Source organism: Vicugna pacos, chromosome 10 (genome assembly GCF_048564905.1).
Source record: "Vicugna pacos chromosome 10, VicPac4, whole genome shotgun sequence".
Lineage (NCBI taxonomy): Eukaryota > Metazoa > Chordata > Mammalia > Artiodactyla > Camelidae > Vicugna > Vicugna pacos.
Window position 1 is genome coordinate 46545248 of NC_132996.1, and position 17068 is coordinate 46562315.

The following is a 17068-nucleotide window of genomic DNA, read 5'->3' on the forward strand; positions in this document are numbered from 1 at the left end:
CAATTAGCATTTTTGTTTTCTTTGGATAAATACCCAGGAGTGGGATTGCTGGATCTTATGGTAGTTCTATTTTTAATTTTTTGAGGAATCCCATACTGTTTTCCATCGTGGCTGTACCATTTACATTTCCACCAACAGTATATAAGGGTTTCCTTTTCTCTGTATCCTTGTCAACACTTACTTGTTATCTTTTTGATAATAGCCATTCTGACAGATGTGAAATGATAGCTCATTGTGGTTTTGATTTGCATTTCCTGATTATTAGTTATGTTAAGCATCTTTTCATGTGCCTTTTGGCCATCTGTGTGTCTTTGAAAAAATGTTTTTTCAGATCCTGTGCCCATTTTTTAATTGGGTGGTGGTTGTTGTTGTTGTTGTTGTTGATGTTGATGTTGAGTTGTATGAGTTTTTTTGTATATCTTGGATATTAACTGCTTATTGGATATATCCTTTGCAAACATATTCTCCCATTCAATATATGGTCTTTTCATTTTGTTGATAGTTTTCTTTGCCTTGCAAAAGCTCTTCAGTTTGATGTAGTCCCATTTGTTTTTTCGCTTTTGTTTCCCTTACCTGAGGAGACATAAAAAAAATATTGCTAAGGCTAATGTCAAAGAGCATAATTCTTGTGTTTTCTTCTGGAAGTTTTATGGTTTCATGGTTATTTTAACAATATTAATTATTCCAATTCATGAGCATGGTATGTCTTTACATCTGTTTGTGTCATCTTCAGCTTCTTTTCTCAGTGTTTTCTGAGTATGGTTCTTTTACCTCCTTAGTTAGATTTATGCCTAGGTATTTCATTCTTTTTGATGTGCTGGTAAATTGCATTGTTTTCTTAATTTAACTTTCTGATAGTATTTTGTCAGTGTATAGACACACAACAGATTTCTATGTATTAATTTTGTATCCTGCAACTTTACTGAAGTCATTGATGAGTTGTACTAGTTTTTTGGTGGTGTTTTTAGCATTTTCTATGTATAGTATCATGTCATTTGCAAGCAGTGATGGTTTTATTTTTTCCTTTACAGTTTGAATTCTTTTTACTTCTTTTTCTTGTCTGATTGCTGTGTCCAGGACTTCCAATGCTATGTTGAATAAAAGTGGTGAGAGTAGGCATCCTTGTCTTATTTCTGACCTTAGAGGAAATGCTATCAACTTTTTACCATTGAGTGTGGTGTTAGCCATGAGCTTGTCATATATGGCCTGCATTATGTTGAGTTATATTCCTTCTATATACCCACTTTGTTGAGAGTATTTTATCATAAATGAATGTTGAATTCACTTCAGAGAGAAGAGAGAATATGTGTAAAGTTTTTATGCTGGGTGAGAATATGATAAGAATGAAGGATTATAAATAAGCCACTGAATGAGCTAAAGATGCAAAGGGGAGGTGGTCAAAGATGAGGCTGGAGAGGGAGATGAAGGTCAGAGTTTAGGTTTGCCTTTTAAGAAGACTATTCTGTCTACACTATAAGGCTTTTGTCCTAACAGAAGATAATTAATGGTGATAGTTGTGAATTTGGAGAGGAATGGAAAGATTTGAGAGAGAGATTTAGGAGGCAAAAAATACAAGATGAAGCCGACATGAATTAAGTACCATTTTTATGTTAGACACTTTGTTAGGTGCTAATAAAAGCCTGAAGTAGAAGAGCTCTCTGGAATAAAACATTCACACACACACACACACACACACACAGAGCGCATGAATGAGCCAGCACGCTTTGGGATAATAGTAAGGGGAACTTCTACCTGGGGCTTCACAGAGGAGAGGAATGCTTATATGCATCTTCAGAAATAACAAGGAATTTTCTAAATAGATAAGGAGAGGAAGGGAATTCTAGGAAGAGAGAACTATTTGTTCAAAGGCAGAAAGTCATGAGAAAGCAACATTTGTTCAAGAAAGCAAAAGTTCAGAACATGAGGGAGTTTGTAAGGCATGCTGATGATATGGGATTTTACCTTTTGGAGATGAAGAGACTTGATCTTTTCCTCTCTCTCAGTGCCCTGGGTTTGTCAAGAAATCTTTAAAATTGAAGCTCACCTGGGATTAGAAATGGAAAGATGGATGATTGTGTTTGAAGAGGGGGCTTTCACTTGACATGTCCCCTAACAGAAATGAGAAACTGGAGGTAGGAACTAGATACGGTGATTGAATGTACCACACAGGTGAAATTTAAACCTTTGAGAATAAATGTAATTGTCAAGGCAAAAAGAAGGAAACCTTGGATAATACTTATGTTGAATATTAAAACTGTAAAAGAATTTGGAAGGTGGAAAAAGAAGGGATAAGAGAAGTGGCTAAATATGTGGAGTAAGTTGGAATATGAATGCTTGCCTCTTCTACTACTTCATTACTTCGGGCCCATTGGCCAAGGTCTTGAAGAAAAAGATTGTTTTCCCTGCTCTGTGAATAGAGCAAATAAAACGTAAAACTGATTTTTAATACCTTCAATACCTGGACTTTTTCTTATTTAGGATTAACTCTTTCCTTGCTATAATTAACAACATTTCATCCAAATTCTAAGACACCCACTTGATAGTCCAGAATATATGCATTATTATATTTCAACTAGAGATCTAAATGTTGTAAAGTGACTTTAGTTTATTTGAAAACTTTTCATTGCTGTTGTTTTCTGTAGAATAAACATTACCACGTAGATCCAACTAATCAAACTAACACTATTATTACTACTAATCCTGACAGATTTATTTACAAAAAAGAATACTAAAGAAATTGCTCAGACAGTTCAGTCTGCTAGTTTGGAGATTACCCATCTCTGGTCAATTATTTGAATTTTGTTGTATTTCTTTTCATGTGTTTATGGCTTCAATGCCTTTGGCTAATATTCAACCTATTAGTTGCCTTATTACCTTTCAGAGACTGGCCTGTGTTTGGTGTAAATTAAGTGGCAGGGAACACCCACTTGAGTTGTGAACATGATTTCTTAATTTTATGTTTCCTAATCTACTTGATGAATTATAATGTTCATACCTAATGGAAAAGAGGAAGGATCTTCTTGCACGTGAGTTTCCATTGAACGCTCTGCAGGCATTTTCTTATGGCAAATATTTTAACCAAGGCAAAAATGCCCTTTTTTCATATTTATGTATTAATTGTATTAAATAGACCAAGTTAAAAAAAAGAAAGAGTAGAAAAACAATTAACCAGGAATAATGTTTAATTTCTAGATGAATTCTAATTGAATGGATGTTGCTATTAGGTGCTTTATTCCACACTCATTGTCTATAAGAATATTTTAAATAAGTGTAAGTTAGCTTAAATTTACCTAATATTCAAAATTGAAAGTGAAGTTTGATGTTTAAGAAAGGCCTTCAGAGAGTACAGTTTTTGTAAATGTATTGTCAGTTGCTAAACATTAACATAAAATGTGTATGCTTGCTATAAACATTTATTTTCAAGATTCTTAAAAATTGGACATTTTGTATAGTTTTCCCTCAAATAATATCAGTGCTAGAGATAGAAATGTTTTTCAATGGACATTTTATATGAATCTCTGGTTGTGGTTTTATTTTCTAGTATTTTGCATAAAAGTTCAAATGTGAGCAGGAACTATTCATTCCCTATTTTTATTTTTGCTTAATTTTGGGGATATGTGATTTCCTGTAAAAATGTGAGTGTAGATTCTCCTATAAATTTTCTGAGTTTTTTTGATTATTCAGATTTTATTGGTAAGGCTTTATTACTTAATTACCTTAGATGATTTGGGTGTGTGTTGACCATCAACAGAATTTTTCAGACTGTAATTTAAAGTAGTACTAATGTTTTGGAAGAGTACGAAAACATTAAATTGTGTGCACTATATCAGTTAGCCTTTGATGGTTTTCTTTTTTGTTATGTTAATTTATTTTCAAGACTCAGAAATAAGGGATCTTTTCTGTACTGTTTATTTACACAGCCGATCAGTGGACTTTAGGTCGACAGTTATCTTGAACATTTCAAATTGTTTAGATTTTCCCCCAGTTTTCATGGCATTTTATATATTGATTTTGTTAGATTGCAGAAGAAAGGCACACTCATATAATTTGATATTTGTTTGTGTACTTTTTTTTTTCTAACATAATGATGTCATATCAAATTACTTTTGGTTCTTTTGTATGCTCTAAAAGAACTTTAAAAAATTCAATCTGATAAGTATTGAATGTTTTTTATGTGTCTGGCACTGTGTTGGGGGACAGTGGAGTTACCAGAATGGAAATTGTCATCTGACCTGGCCTCCATTTCATGTGTTACTGCTAAGTAATGATGCTGTCTTGGAAATGTCAGTTGATTGTCTAAGCCTTGGTTCCTAATAGGGAAAAGGAAGATTTTGGAACTATATCCTCTTTAAGGGCTCTTATCAACTGTAACAGATTATTTGTAATTATCAGAGTTGATTTCATAAATGGCTGGATATCTTCTCTTTACCTTTCCAGAACCACTCTCTACCCTTCTCCATCCTGGTATGTGTCCTGAGAGGCTGACCTTTGCCAATTACATCATCTGATTCCCCTGCTCTTTGGCTTCTGGTTGAATTACACCAATGGGAGATACCAACTGGAGATAGAGGGTGAGGGGGAAGTGAAGTCATGATACTTATCCAATGGTGCACTTCCTTGTGTTGCCTTGAGTTGGCTGCTTTCCTCTTCCAAAAGCCTTACCTCCTGTCAGGAGGCCCTCTCTGTATAGCTAACCCTCTCTAGATATTGATAATCACTTACTCTTCTTGCCATTCAGGCTTAGGGATGGCAATGTCTCTTGCTGTTGCGTGATCCTCTAGAACTGTGCACTATTCCCTGTTCTCTATCCCCTAAACTCTGTCCACATCTTTGAAAATAGTCCCTTAATTAAACTATCATTCTCAGATTACCAAGTATGAATATGCCACCTTTTTTCCTTGCCAGAACTGACCGCACGCTTTTTCTCTTGGAATGACTTGTCATCAGTCTCTGTATTTTAAGGATATACTACCAATAAGTGTCATCAAGAGTCTCTATAAAATGAAAATATTCTGGAAGGGACTGCATGATAAGCTTTCTGACTAATATGCTAAATGTCAGTAGTTACAATTGTATGCTGCTTGTTTTAGAGATGTGTGTATGTATGCGTGTGTGTGTCCCCTTTTCCTCGCTTTGTAATCAGATGAGAGCTCAACATTTTAAGTCATTTTCCAGATAGAAAATACCAGTAGGCTAGTTGGATCCAGATGCATGAAGTATTTTCTTGTGGCAGTGGGGAATCTTTGAGGAGTTTTAAGATACAGAGTGACCTGGTTAAATTTCCATTTTTTATAGGCTACTCAGATGGCTACATGCTGGGTGAATTTGTAAGCAATGAGGATGATTTTTTATATTCAGTTAAGATAATAAAAGATAATAGATATCTGAACATAAACAGCAATAATTAGTGTATTGAAGAAAGGAGTTGAAAAATCAGCAGTTGTGGCAGTGGATTGGATAAATGGAAAAAAGCTTAACCTCGCTGTCATTTTTGTGTGAGTAACCAGATGGAGAGTGTTGCTGCTACACAGTATGGAGAATAATGGAGGAAGATCAGGTTTGGGGGAAGTTGATGAATTAAATTTTGAGTTTGTGTGTTAGAAATGCCTAAAGGACATCTAAGTTTTCCTGTCCAGAGGGCAGTTGATTGGAATGGTCTGAAGCAAGAAGGAGAAGACTATATTAGAAATAATAATTTAAGGAGTCTTCAGCAAGGCAGTACTGAAGCTAAAGAAAGAATGAAGTCATTCAATAATTGCATGTAAAAAAAATTGTGCACCACAGATGGGAACCCAGAGGAAACTAATATTTTATGAATTTGTAGAAGAAAATGACCCAAGGAAAGAAAGAGAAGGAATGGCTCTCTCTCTAAAGAATAGAGAGCCAGAAGACTTCTGGCTGCATGTAAGCCAAGGAAATAGAATTTTAAGACTCAAGCCATCAACAATGGCAAACGCGCTTGGATTTCAGAAAGATGGAGACTAGAAAATATTGTTTGGGGTTGACAGTTAAATGATTACCATAGGGAGAATAGTTTCAATAGAGTTATAGTTCATTGAATATCAGATTTCTGTATGGAAGGGACAGGAAGAGAGAGCAAGTATTAACTGATATGAAAAGAATCTGGATGAAGAAAGTAGGAGAGAATATGGAGAGTAGTATATCATGGGAGGGTTTTGTGTGTGTGTGTGTGTGTGTGTGTGTATATGTGTGTGTGTGTATGTATGTATGTATGTATGTATGTATGTATGTATGTGTCAGGGTAGGAGGGTAGGTGGGTAGGTAGCATCCTCCTTAATTTTAAGAGGGTAAAGTAGGCCAGAATGAAAGTTTGAAGATATAGGAGAGGAGATGTCTGCTAAAAGCCAGAGGAGCGTCTTGGTTCAAGAGCACAGGTACAAGATAGGCCTTGAGTAGAAGAGAGTTATTTCCTCTTTTGAGGCTTGAAGTGAGGATGGGTGTGACTGAAGATAAATTTGTGGATAATGGGTCAAAAAAAATTGAGAGGAACCTAGTCTGAGTGCCTTTAATTTCAGGATGAGATCAAAGACCATATTGTCTGTAAATCAGAAGGTTGTTTGGAGAGATTATTGAAGAGGGGTTTAAGGAGGTTGTTGAAAATTTAGAATAGTCGTTGAGAAATGAGGCAGTATGGGATAGTGGTTAAGAGCATGGAATCTGGGACTCTTCTACTGATTAGTTGTGTGACTACAGGCAAATTACACTATTTTTCGGGGTCTCAATTTTCATCTAAAAATGGGGATACTTATAGTTTCTACCTCATTAGAATATTGTGAGGGTTAATAAATGTTTAGTGTGTGAAGTATGCCTGGTAAAGAGAAAATAATCTGTAGTTCTGATTATTGATATTTTTCAAGTGTTGATATATACTTGAAGTATGAGAGATGAAGTGAACTAGTAGTATGGTTGGGGGAGGGAGAGATAGAGTACAAGAACGTTAAGGGGATGTTCATGTGTGAGAAGTGGAGTAGTTGTGGTCAAAGAATATTTGAATTTAAAATTTCGGTTAAAACATGTTGGGCCAATGAAAAGGTTTAGCAGCTGACTGTGAGAGGTGAAGGTCATTGGATTTGAGATGGACATATTGTCGAAATATCAGAGGTTTGTACTCATAGGCAGAATGACGGAATGCAAATCTGCACATGCAGGCCAACAAAGAGGTATTATTGTATTGACCACTTAAATATGACAAATGGTATTGTTGAACATGACTTGATTTTCTGAAATGGAGAGCTATTCTTGGTACAGTTTCTCTCAATGTATACAATAGTGGCATTCTTGGAAATTCAGTATATATTCAATCCTTATAAAAAGTACTGTATGAGATAAAAATTTGGTTTCAGGCTCAGATCATTGTTCTCCTTCTCCCCCCTCCCCCTTGGTGAACTGTGTGTTATGTAGAGTATAGGTTATATTGAAGCACTGTGCTGTGTACTGCAGGGCATGCAGCATTCCTGTACCTCACATGTTAAATGCTGGTGACATCCTCCAATTCTTTTTTATAGCCTGAATAGAATTTCTCAATGCTCCTATTGAGCACCACTGCATTAGGGCAAAGAAGACACAGTAGCATGTGGATTAGACCCAAGGAAAAGGGTCCTGATTTGCACAGTGATCTAGTCTCATAGGGAAGTGAAGCAGGGAATTACTTGGCAAAAAAAAAAAAAAAAAAAAAATCTGTAAAATCCTGATATAAAATTGCAATGGTGCAAGGTAATAAAGTTTTCTGACAGTCTCACCCTCTGTCCTCATTACCTCCTTCCACCAAGCCACTCCAGCTCAGAGGTAGCTGGTAGCCATGTTATGCTAACGTTTAGTGGCCTGGTGCAGTAAGAATTCTTGACTGGATTTGGTGAAGAGTATAATTTCAGCATAATTTCTCTTTAAACTGCCTTAGCATTTTCCTTTCTTTCTACTGTACTTCCAAGCATTCCTGAAAACAGGTGCAAATACCTGATCTTTCCCATTTAAATGTTTATTTCTCGATTTTTTTCTTGCCTTCAGTAAATATGTTGCATAAAAATGTAATCATTGAATTTTTGTGTTTGCTTGTGAACATGTCCAAATGCACTAAAATGCAGTGGAATCATTGTAGTTTCATATTTTGTTCAAACTGATAAACTTTTAATAGTGCCCCCTTGTCAACTGTTAACGGTTTTTGTTATTTTGGAAGAATCATCTCATTTGCAGCAGTTTTCTTCTGGTGATCCTAATCAAATAGAAGTATTGCTTTTGAAAGATCAATGTTTAAAACCTAGTCAAGTGTGCAGTTTAGATATTGTGCTTATTTTAAAGTAGGTGATTTTTGTAATACTGAACAGTATTTTTTAAATAAAAATTAACATTATAAAAAAAAGGTTGCCCAGAGAGTTAAATTAGGTTTGATAAGGTTTTTAGCTTTATTTGTGAAGTAAAATCCCTGATATTGAAGATGAGTAGTTCCTGAACTGCACATGCTTTGTGAAATATATTCCTATTTCAGTCTATTTCCTGGGGGATATGCCCATGCTATGAAAGTTATTGTGATTAGCATTAATTTTTATGCTTCTTGGGTCTCCCTGCAGAGAGGCCAGAGTTGTTAAAAAAAAAAAAATTGGAACCTTTTTTTTTTCCCCATAAAGGTCAGAGCTGGTCTTGAAATGGAACACTTATAATGGTCACATAGCTGATTTAAATGGCACTATGTAATTATATCGCTATTTTATGCACAGGTGGCATCTCTTTATTACATTACATTTCTTTTATATTAAAGTATATATCATTTTTAAGTGAGAAAAATTAGATATTTCATAAAATCCAATTTGTTTTTGTCCCTTAACACCTTAACCTTAATACGTTACTTAGTCTATGTTTTAAACTGGTAGAAAATAATTTGTTCTCCATCTTTTTTCTCATTTTATCATAGACCCTTAATAATCTTGAAAATAAATTTATTAAATCAATTAAAGTAATTCCAGCTGCTTTTAAGTTCATGGGTGGGAGGCATTGTTTCCCTTATGAGATTTTTATAAGCCATAATAGTTTTTATTTACCCTAAAGTGAATTTTTGAAACATCTGTCCTTTGAAAATTCATTTTGGTATGTGATGTGGTACATTAGATGAGAATTATTTCTTTATCTTTGATACGTAACATAGTATTTTTGCTTGTTTGTTTGCTTGTTTGTTTTAGACAAGTTCCTGAAAAGATTTGTGAAAATCAAATTTTAAAAAAACTCTTACATCCCTACTGAATTATAATTTTAGTATGTTTTATTTGAATAAAATGTTGAATACTTATTCCAAAACTCAATTAGAGTTTGATATGATTAAAAGGAAGTATATTTTTTAATTTTCAATTTTCATCTCAGATTTGGAAGTACACAGACATTGGAATAATGATGCATAAGGAAATTAAATGCAGCTCCTAAATCTTACAGAATAAAATGTTTTAATATGTGATATTTGTTAAAATGTATCATGTCATAAAGAAAATTCTACCTGCCAGTATTACTTAAGAGTAATATGATTTAAGAAAAATACAAAAGGTAAATCTTAGGATACATAATTTTGTAACATTTTCTCTTGGACTATTTAGAAAAATTGACTGAAAAACGTCTCTTGGAGTAGTTGGGCTAGAAATAGTGGTTGAAGGGTAGGAAGCAGGTGTAGAATGCTTTAAAGAGGATATTTTTGGAACATGGCAGGAAATAGGGTGCCTTAGGGATGGCAGTTGTGACTCAGATTAAGCATAAGACTTCAAGGTAATTTCAGGCTAACTGTAGTCACTTCATTCTAGATCCTAGAGTTTATCTATTAGGGGAGATTGAAAAAAAAGAGGTCAGTTAACACACTATGATAGCCAGTCTGCAAATGACTTCCATTGATCTTTCAGTTCTTGGTATTTGTGCTCTTTCGTAATTCCTTCTCATAATGAATTGGGTTGACCAGTGTAACCAATAAAACATTGCAGACATGGTGGTACATGACTTCAGAGGCTAGGTTAGAAAAGAAATTGTGGCTTCTTTCTTGCTATCTCTCAGATTGCTTGCTCTGGGAGGCCAGTGACCATATTTAAGCAGCCTGTGGGAATTGAGGCTTACTGCTAACCACCATCACCAGGTGAGTGAGCCATCTTTGAAGCCATCTTTGTCCCAGCTTCAGACAAGCCCTGGCTGACACTGTTACTGAAACCTGTGGGAGATCCCAAGCCAGATGATCCTATATTCCTAACCCACAGAAACTGAGAGAATAAATGTTTGTTGTTTTAAACCCCTAAATTTAGGGTAATTTGTTAGCAGCACAGAGAAATACTATACATAAATAAGAACAGAATTTCAACTGTGGTAATTGCCATAAGGGAAAGGTATGCATCACTGTGAGAGCAAATTACAGACGTCTGATTTAGTATGGGTGTTTGAGAGAGTCTTATGAGCTTAAATCTGAAGAACAGAAAAGAACATTCCTGACAGGGACAGCATGTGAAATACTGTTGTGGAAGAAGACAGGATACTTTTGAGAAACCTCACCAGTGTGTCTAAGTGTAGACAGCAAAGAAAAGATGGAAAGAGGTGAAGTCTTCATCAGAAAATGCTAGGCCTGAGGCCATATTAAGGATTTTGGTCTTTATTTGAAAAGCAGTGGGAATCCATTAAACATTTTCAGCAGGGGACATGGGGGAACCAGATTAGATATGTATTTTGTGAAGAGCATTCAGATAGCTTTGTGGGTAATAAAGGCAATAGGCTGGAAATAGGTTGTGTAAGAGTGGATGAAAATTGAATTTATCTAAAGAGATGTTGATAGTTTGGACTAGAGTGGTGACAATTTTGATGGAGAGAGGTAGGCAGGTTTGAGAGGTTTTGTATTAAACAGAATGTGGTGATGAGGAGATAGACTTGAGAGGTAGAGAGAGGGAGCTGTTAAGGTGGGTGTATTGCCTTGTCATTGGATGGAGAAAGACTCAGTATTTTGAGAAAGAGTTTATGTTTTGTTTTGGACATATTTTTAGATGCTTTTCAGATAGCCAAAATGGAGTTTTAAGAGCTAGTTGGGAACTCAGGAGAGGTCTGAGCATGAGATCAAAATTTGTCAGGTTTATTTCTTATGAAGTCATAATTCATGTGATGCAGTCTTTGAGGAGTGTTGTGGTCAAAAGAACACAATTCGTTAAAATAACAATTATTTCAAAATAATGCAAATTTTTAATGCATTTCTCAAAACTATGAATGGAGCTCTTAATTCCTAGCAGTACTTTCTATAATAATTTCTTGTTCCTTTTCCCATTTTCTGTCTTCATCAAGTGCAGTTGCTCTACCACCTCTTTCTTTAAAAATCCTGAAGAGCTACCCCTCTATCCCCATCCAGGCTAACTTTTATTCTGATTCATCCTTCATTTTCTTTGCTCTTCAGTATTTAAATTGATGTAACTGTGTTTTCCTATTTTGATAACATAGGGCTTTCCTTGCGCTGGAAGGTGGGGAAAGAAACTGGGAACACAGAGCCAGATGTTTCTTTGATGGCTTAGGGAGAGGAGAGTTAGGGAGTGCCTCTGGGAACGGTGACACCTTAATGATTTTTGTCATGGCAGTGAGTTTTCAGCATATGAGTAAAAATTGAAGCCATGGGCTTATTTTGCTCTGTCTTTGAGTAAATGAAAGAATGTTTTGATCCTTAAGTAGTTCCATCATTTAATGGTTGGGGTAAGGAAGATGAGCCAAGATGAGAACTGATTGGGATCTTCATTGAGTTCTGACTGGAACCGCTCAGCTAATTGCTGCTTCAGGTCTCAGGTCTCAGCTTAGATAATGGTTTCTTTGGGAAGCCTTTTCTGACAATTTTTTTTTCAGGTTATACTCTTCTCCAGCAGCTGCTCAGCCCTATTATTATCTTTATCATTGCTGAAATTATTTAATTGCATATGGTCCTCAGCACTCTAACCTCCATTTTGGAAAGATGGTGGACAAGTTCACCATTGTATCTCCGCTAAGTACTGTCTTACCTTTTATGTAATGGAAATTATTAAGCAAGTGTTTAATGAATTCAAGCAGATATTCTCATTAGACTCATTTGGCTTCATATGTGTGTATCAACCATATTTCTTTCCTGCTTAGCTTACTGTCAAAATATATAGACTTGCTCTTTAGCAAACAACATCTAGCTAAACTCCAGGTTCTTGTCTTAGAATATGACTTTGAACTCTCTGCCATCTAATACCTATAAAAAGTTTGGGGGGAATAAAATTTATGAAGGACTGCAGTGTATTTGGACCATATCATTTTCACATTCTTACAGTTAGTTTAACTGAACCATGCTTTGCCGTTATTCTATAGCTCATATTGAGGGATGTTAAAAGTAATGCAACTTTCAAACTCATCGTTATATTTACTGTAGGGATGGAAGAGGAGATAGTTTTCTGTGATTTCTTTATGAGGACTGATAGGAAAAAAATTTTTAATGTGCAGTAGTGTGTGATCTTATTTGAATGACTAGGGGTTTGTTTTTGTATGTGTATTCATAAGTATGTTTAATTTTTTGTGGATATAACCAATGATGAAACTGCATATGTTTCTCTCTTTGCAGTGGCTTCTAGGAAACTCAGATAAATTTTGTGGTCTGTCTTTATCAAAGAACATAAGTATTTTATGTTCTGAGTAACTGTCTTATTGCTGATTTTAATTTTACCTTTTTATTTCTTCTGTCTTTATTGCCATCTTCATTTCCTTCATATCTCCACTTCTTTACTTTTTAATTTTCTGTACTAATTTATTTTTGTAAATCATCTCATTTTTTTTTAATCATAAGGCATTTAAAAATTGTATATAGACATCTACAGCATAATGGATCTCTTATTGGCAATTTGTTGAGGAACTGATTCGGTATTAACTTTGACTTCTCTCATTGGATCCCCTAGGCTCTCCAGGATATTGAGACTGGCTGTGTCCTGTGGAACACCCCTCTCCTAGATTCCAGTTTCTGAATAAAGGGTCTTCTTTGTTTTCCCTGCAGGGTGTAGTCTTTCATTTCTCTTTTCTCTCTCTCCCAACCCAAAAGCATTTCTAAACTATTTTAAAAATAGTTACCTGTATTGTAACTTTGTGATTTAACAAAATATTTGAGTTAGGTAGAGGTAAATTTTGCGATTAAAAATGAGGAAAGCTAGTTACTTGCATTCTTTTATTTATTTTTTTGTATTTTTTTTAAGAACCATTTAAGGCATTTATTAATTCTAGAAAGGTCAGTAATTTTGGATCACTCTTAAAGATAAACTGAACCTGAAAAAAATTATAAGAAAGTTTCTGTGGGCTAAATGTATATGATGATTTTAGGCCTTTTTAATGTCTAAATTTTGTTTTCACTGTTATTTGAAGAAATTAGGAAATATCAAATATCTACATGTGAATAGGTGAATTTAATTCAATACTTTAATATTGGTTATGTTATTTATATCCTCTATATAATTTTAAAAACTAGCATTCTTTATGGAAATATTTGCAATAGCGATTTTAAAGTAATATATTTTCATTGTTTTGCTAACAAATCAAACTTTTCAAGTTATTTCTGACTATTAAACCTTTCTGGAAAGTTGTTGCATATCCTTCCGGTCATCTAAATTTATCACAGGCCTTTAACTAAGAAGGCTGGTGAACCCTCTTTCCTTTTGATCTTGCATCCTGGCGGGTGCTTGGATGTTTCTTCTGTAAGAAAAGTTCTGGTGGATGAGTCAGCGTGCTGAGTCACAGGCAGCATGAAGCCTCTCGTGTTCTATACTAACTAATTGGAAACAGTTTCAAAATTAATTAAGGCACAGTTGTCAGCTCAGTGTTACTGATTGACATCCCACCAAAGTATATTGTTTTTTGGCAACTTGCTTAATTGTTCTTTGGTATTTAGGTTTTTGTTTTGCTTTATGATTTAAAAAAAAAATCTGTTGAATAGACCTATAGTTATCATGTTGATTTTTTTAAAGCCCTTTTATGAACCCTATGTCATTTATGTTTAATTTCTCCCTTGTTCTATGCCTTTTTTCCCCTTAAAAATTATTCAATACAGTTCCTTCTTTTTAGCTTACTAATTTATCAGTCCATGGGAGAAGTCTTTTATGCTCCACAGAAACTAGTTCATACAATAATATTATATTGATTTGTCAAATAAGAGCCTGCTTTCCGACTAAACATTATGTGTTTTATTTAATAAAAACAAATTTAATGACATGCTTAGATTCCTTTACATTTCATTAATTTGACCTTAATAAACTGATTAAAAAGTACATGTTTTTGAAAGATTTTGTTTCTGTATTGTACTTATATTTGTTTAAAAGTACTTGTATGAAGGATTCTGCAAAGGGGAATTGATTAGGTTTTCTTCATGAAAGATTAAACAAGAAATCAAGACCAGGAAGAGATTTTGGCTAAAGTGGTCAAATATGTTCTGGCAAGATGATAAAGTGCTAGGGGGGAAAAAAAGAAGAAAAAGAAGAGAACTCACATATTAAATTTGTACTAATTTCTTGGTACTTTACATATATAATTTCTTTAAATCTTCCTAGCATTCCTGGGACAGGGGAATTATTTACCCATAATCAAATGTGGAATTTGAAGCCCAGCTAGTAAGTAACTTATTCAAAGTCTTCAACAATATCTGTATAATAAACACATTAGGCAGTTCATGGCAGCCCTTTGTGTGCTGTCTCATGGCAAGTTTGGTACTATGCCAAAGGAAAATTTAGGAAAAGCATTTGATCTAGACACAAAATGGCCAATCTATATGATAGTAAATAGATTATATATCTTTTAATCATTCCTCTTAAATATTGCTTTTGAAGTTATTTGATTAAAATTGAGACATTTTACAATTGATGATATGTCATAATTTAATTGGCAGCATCTTTTTTTATGGTACATAAGATTAATACCGCATCTTATAATCAATTTGATCTTAGATTTTTTTGGAATACAGTAGATAGTCCTTGTTCTTTTCATTCTTTCGAAATGTTTAAGAACAAAGGCAACCATTTGACCTTTCAGTTTTTCATTCATTTTCCCCTAAGTCTGTTCTAATGAGATAGGCTTTAAAAAAATTCTATGGTTAAATAAGTTTTAGAAACACAGCGTAATCTATCCTTCTCTTGGAGACTCATTGTATGCTAGATGTAAAAATCTTAGGTAAGAAAAAACAAAGAGTTTTTAAGTTTGTTTAGCATGTTGTTATACAAACTTATGTAACCAAAGAATTCCCCCCACCCCCACCTCTTTCTTACTTGTCTGTTTTTCAAAGAACATTGTAAATGTGCCTAAAGAAATTAATGCTCTACACATGTAATACTGGAAAATGCTGGATTATACACTCTTTTGCCTAAGAGTATCACCAGTTAGAGTCTATTTTCTGAGGGTCAACAGATTTTTCTTTAATTCTTCCAGTTTTATTGAGGTATAATTGATATACAGCACTGTGTAAGTTTGAGATGTATAGCATAATTATTTGACTGACTATCATGAAATAGTTACCACAGTAGGTTTAGTGACCATCCATCGTCTCATACAGATATAAAAGAAAAGAAAAAGAAAAAAAAATTTTTCCTTGTGATGAGAACTCTTAGGATTTATTCTCTTAACAATATGCATATATAATATACATCAGTGTTAATTATATTAATCACGTTGCACATTACACCCCTAGTATTTATTTAATTTATAACTGAAAGTTTGTACTGTTTGACTGCCTTTATAACCTCCACCCCCACCCATAACTACAGATCTGACTTCTTTTTCTATGAGTTGTTTGTTTTTTGAAGTATAATTGACCTACAACATTGTGTCAGTTACTGATGCACAACATAGTGATTCGATATTTCTATATATCACAAAATGATCACCATAGTATGTCTGGTTACCATCTGTCACCATACAAAGATATTACATTATTATTGACTGTATTCCTTACACTGTACATTTCAGCCCCATGACTCATTTATTTTGTAACTGAAAGTTTGTGCCTCTTAGTTTCCCTCAGCTATTTCACTCTTCCCCTACCCCACAACAGATTTTTCTTTTTCAGCATTCTTACCCACCCTCATTTTATTTTTACTTTTCGCTCATGGCTTAGCCAATGATTAATTTTACCAATTCCTTGCATTTTTTTTTCTTTCCTTGAGTCATGTCTTGGTGTATAGTTTTTCTTTTTTTCCTAGCAAAATTGTGATACTTGAATCTTATTAACTATGTGTTTTGGAGTTTTATTAAGAATTTTAAACAGCTGGATGATTCTTGGTAATGTTTAAATTACAAAGGAAAAATTTCAATTTTCTGGCCATTTTATGACATCTAAAGTTCAGTAGGTTATGGGAGCCTCATTACCATATCTTATGCTGCTCTCTTCAAAGGCATGACATTTTTCATCTTCAAGGACTCACTAAGAAGGAGGAAATCCCCATTCCCTACTATTTTTCTTTTTTATCTCTTTACTTCGATTCTCCCCTCCTTTTCACTCCCCATTTTCCTTTGTCCTCTCTCTGATATCTGGAGTCAGTATACTTACCAATTCTATGTTCTTTTCAGGATTATTTAATCATGTAATATTTGGTCATACTTTTCCCAATGATATTCTTCATTTTAATAATGTTGTTTCTGGAGCCCTATTCTTAGCACTTCTGTACAAAAGAGCTTGCCTGAGTCTTTGGCTTTTTGTACCAAAGCTAAGCTAGCTTCTTCATACCTGTCTTGCTGTAGGCCAATAGATCACCATGTTTCTTTAGTCACCAACACATTCAATATACTGATCTTATTGTAATCTTTTCCAGTTTCTTCCTTTCTTACCTATGGTATTCACAGTTCTGCTTGTGGTCATCATTAATGTCAGCAACTATTCTTGAGTTTGTGTTATGTTTTAGAACTGTAGTGGCGATCATAGAGTTTATATATTCTATGCTTAACCCTATGATCTCAGGAAAAATCCATTAATTTATAACTTACTGAATTTATAGCATATAAAGGGAACCTAAAGAATTATAATACTGCATAAAAGGGTGTGCGATATGAGATCAGAAATGTGGACTGGTGCCAGATATTTTAG

The 17068-nt window shown here is 34.3% G+C and overlaps 1 protein-coding gene and 1 long non-coding RNA gene across 6 annotated transcripts in view; both read left to right on the forward strand.

The window, feature by feature from the left end:
- The window catches only part of METTL15 (methyltransferase 15, mitochondrial 12S rRNA N4-cytidine), a 188003-nt gene that overhangs the window by 21014 nt on the left and 149921 nt on the right, over nucleotides 1-17068 (forward strand). The window lies entirely within an intron of this gene.
- Nucleotides 10039-13005, forward strand: LOC140698753 (uncharacterized). The gene is made up of 2 exons (XR_012076646.1): nucleotides 10039-10120; nucleotides 12912-13005. It is a non-coding gene; the product is annotated as an uncharacterized lncRNA (long non-coding RNA).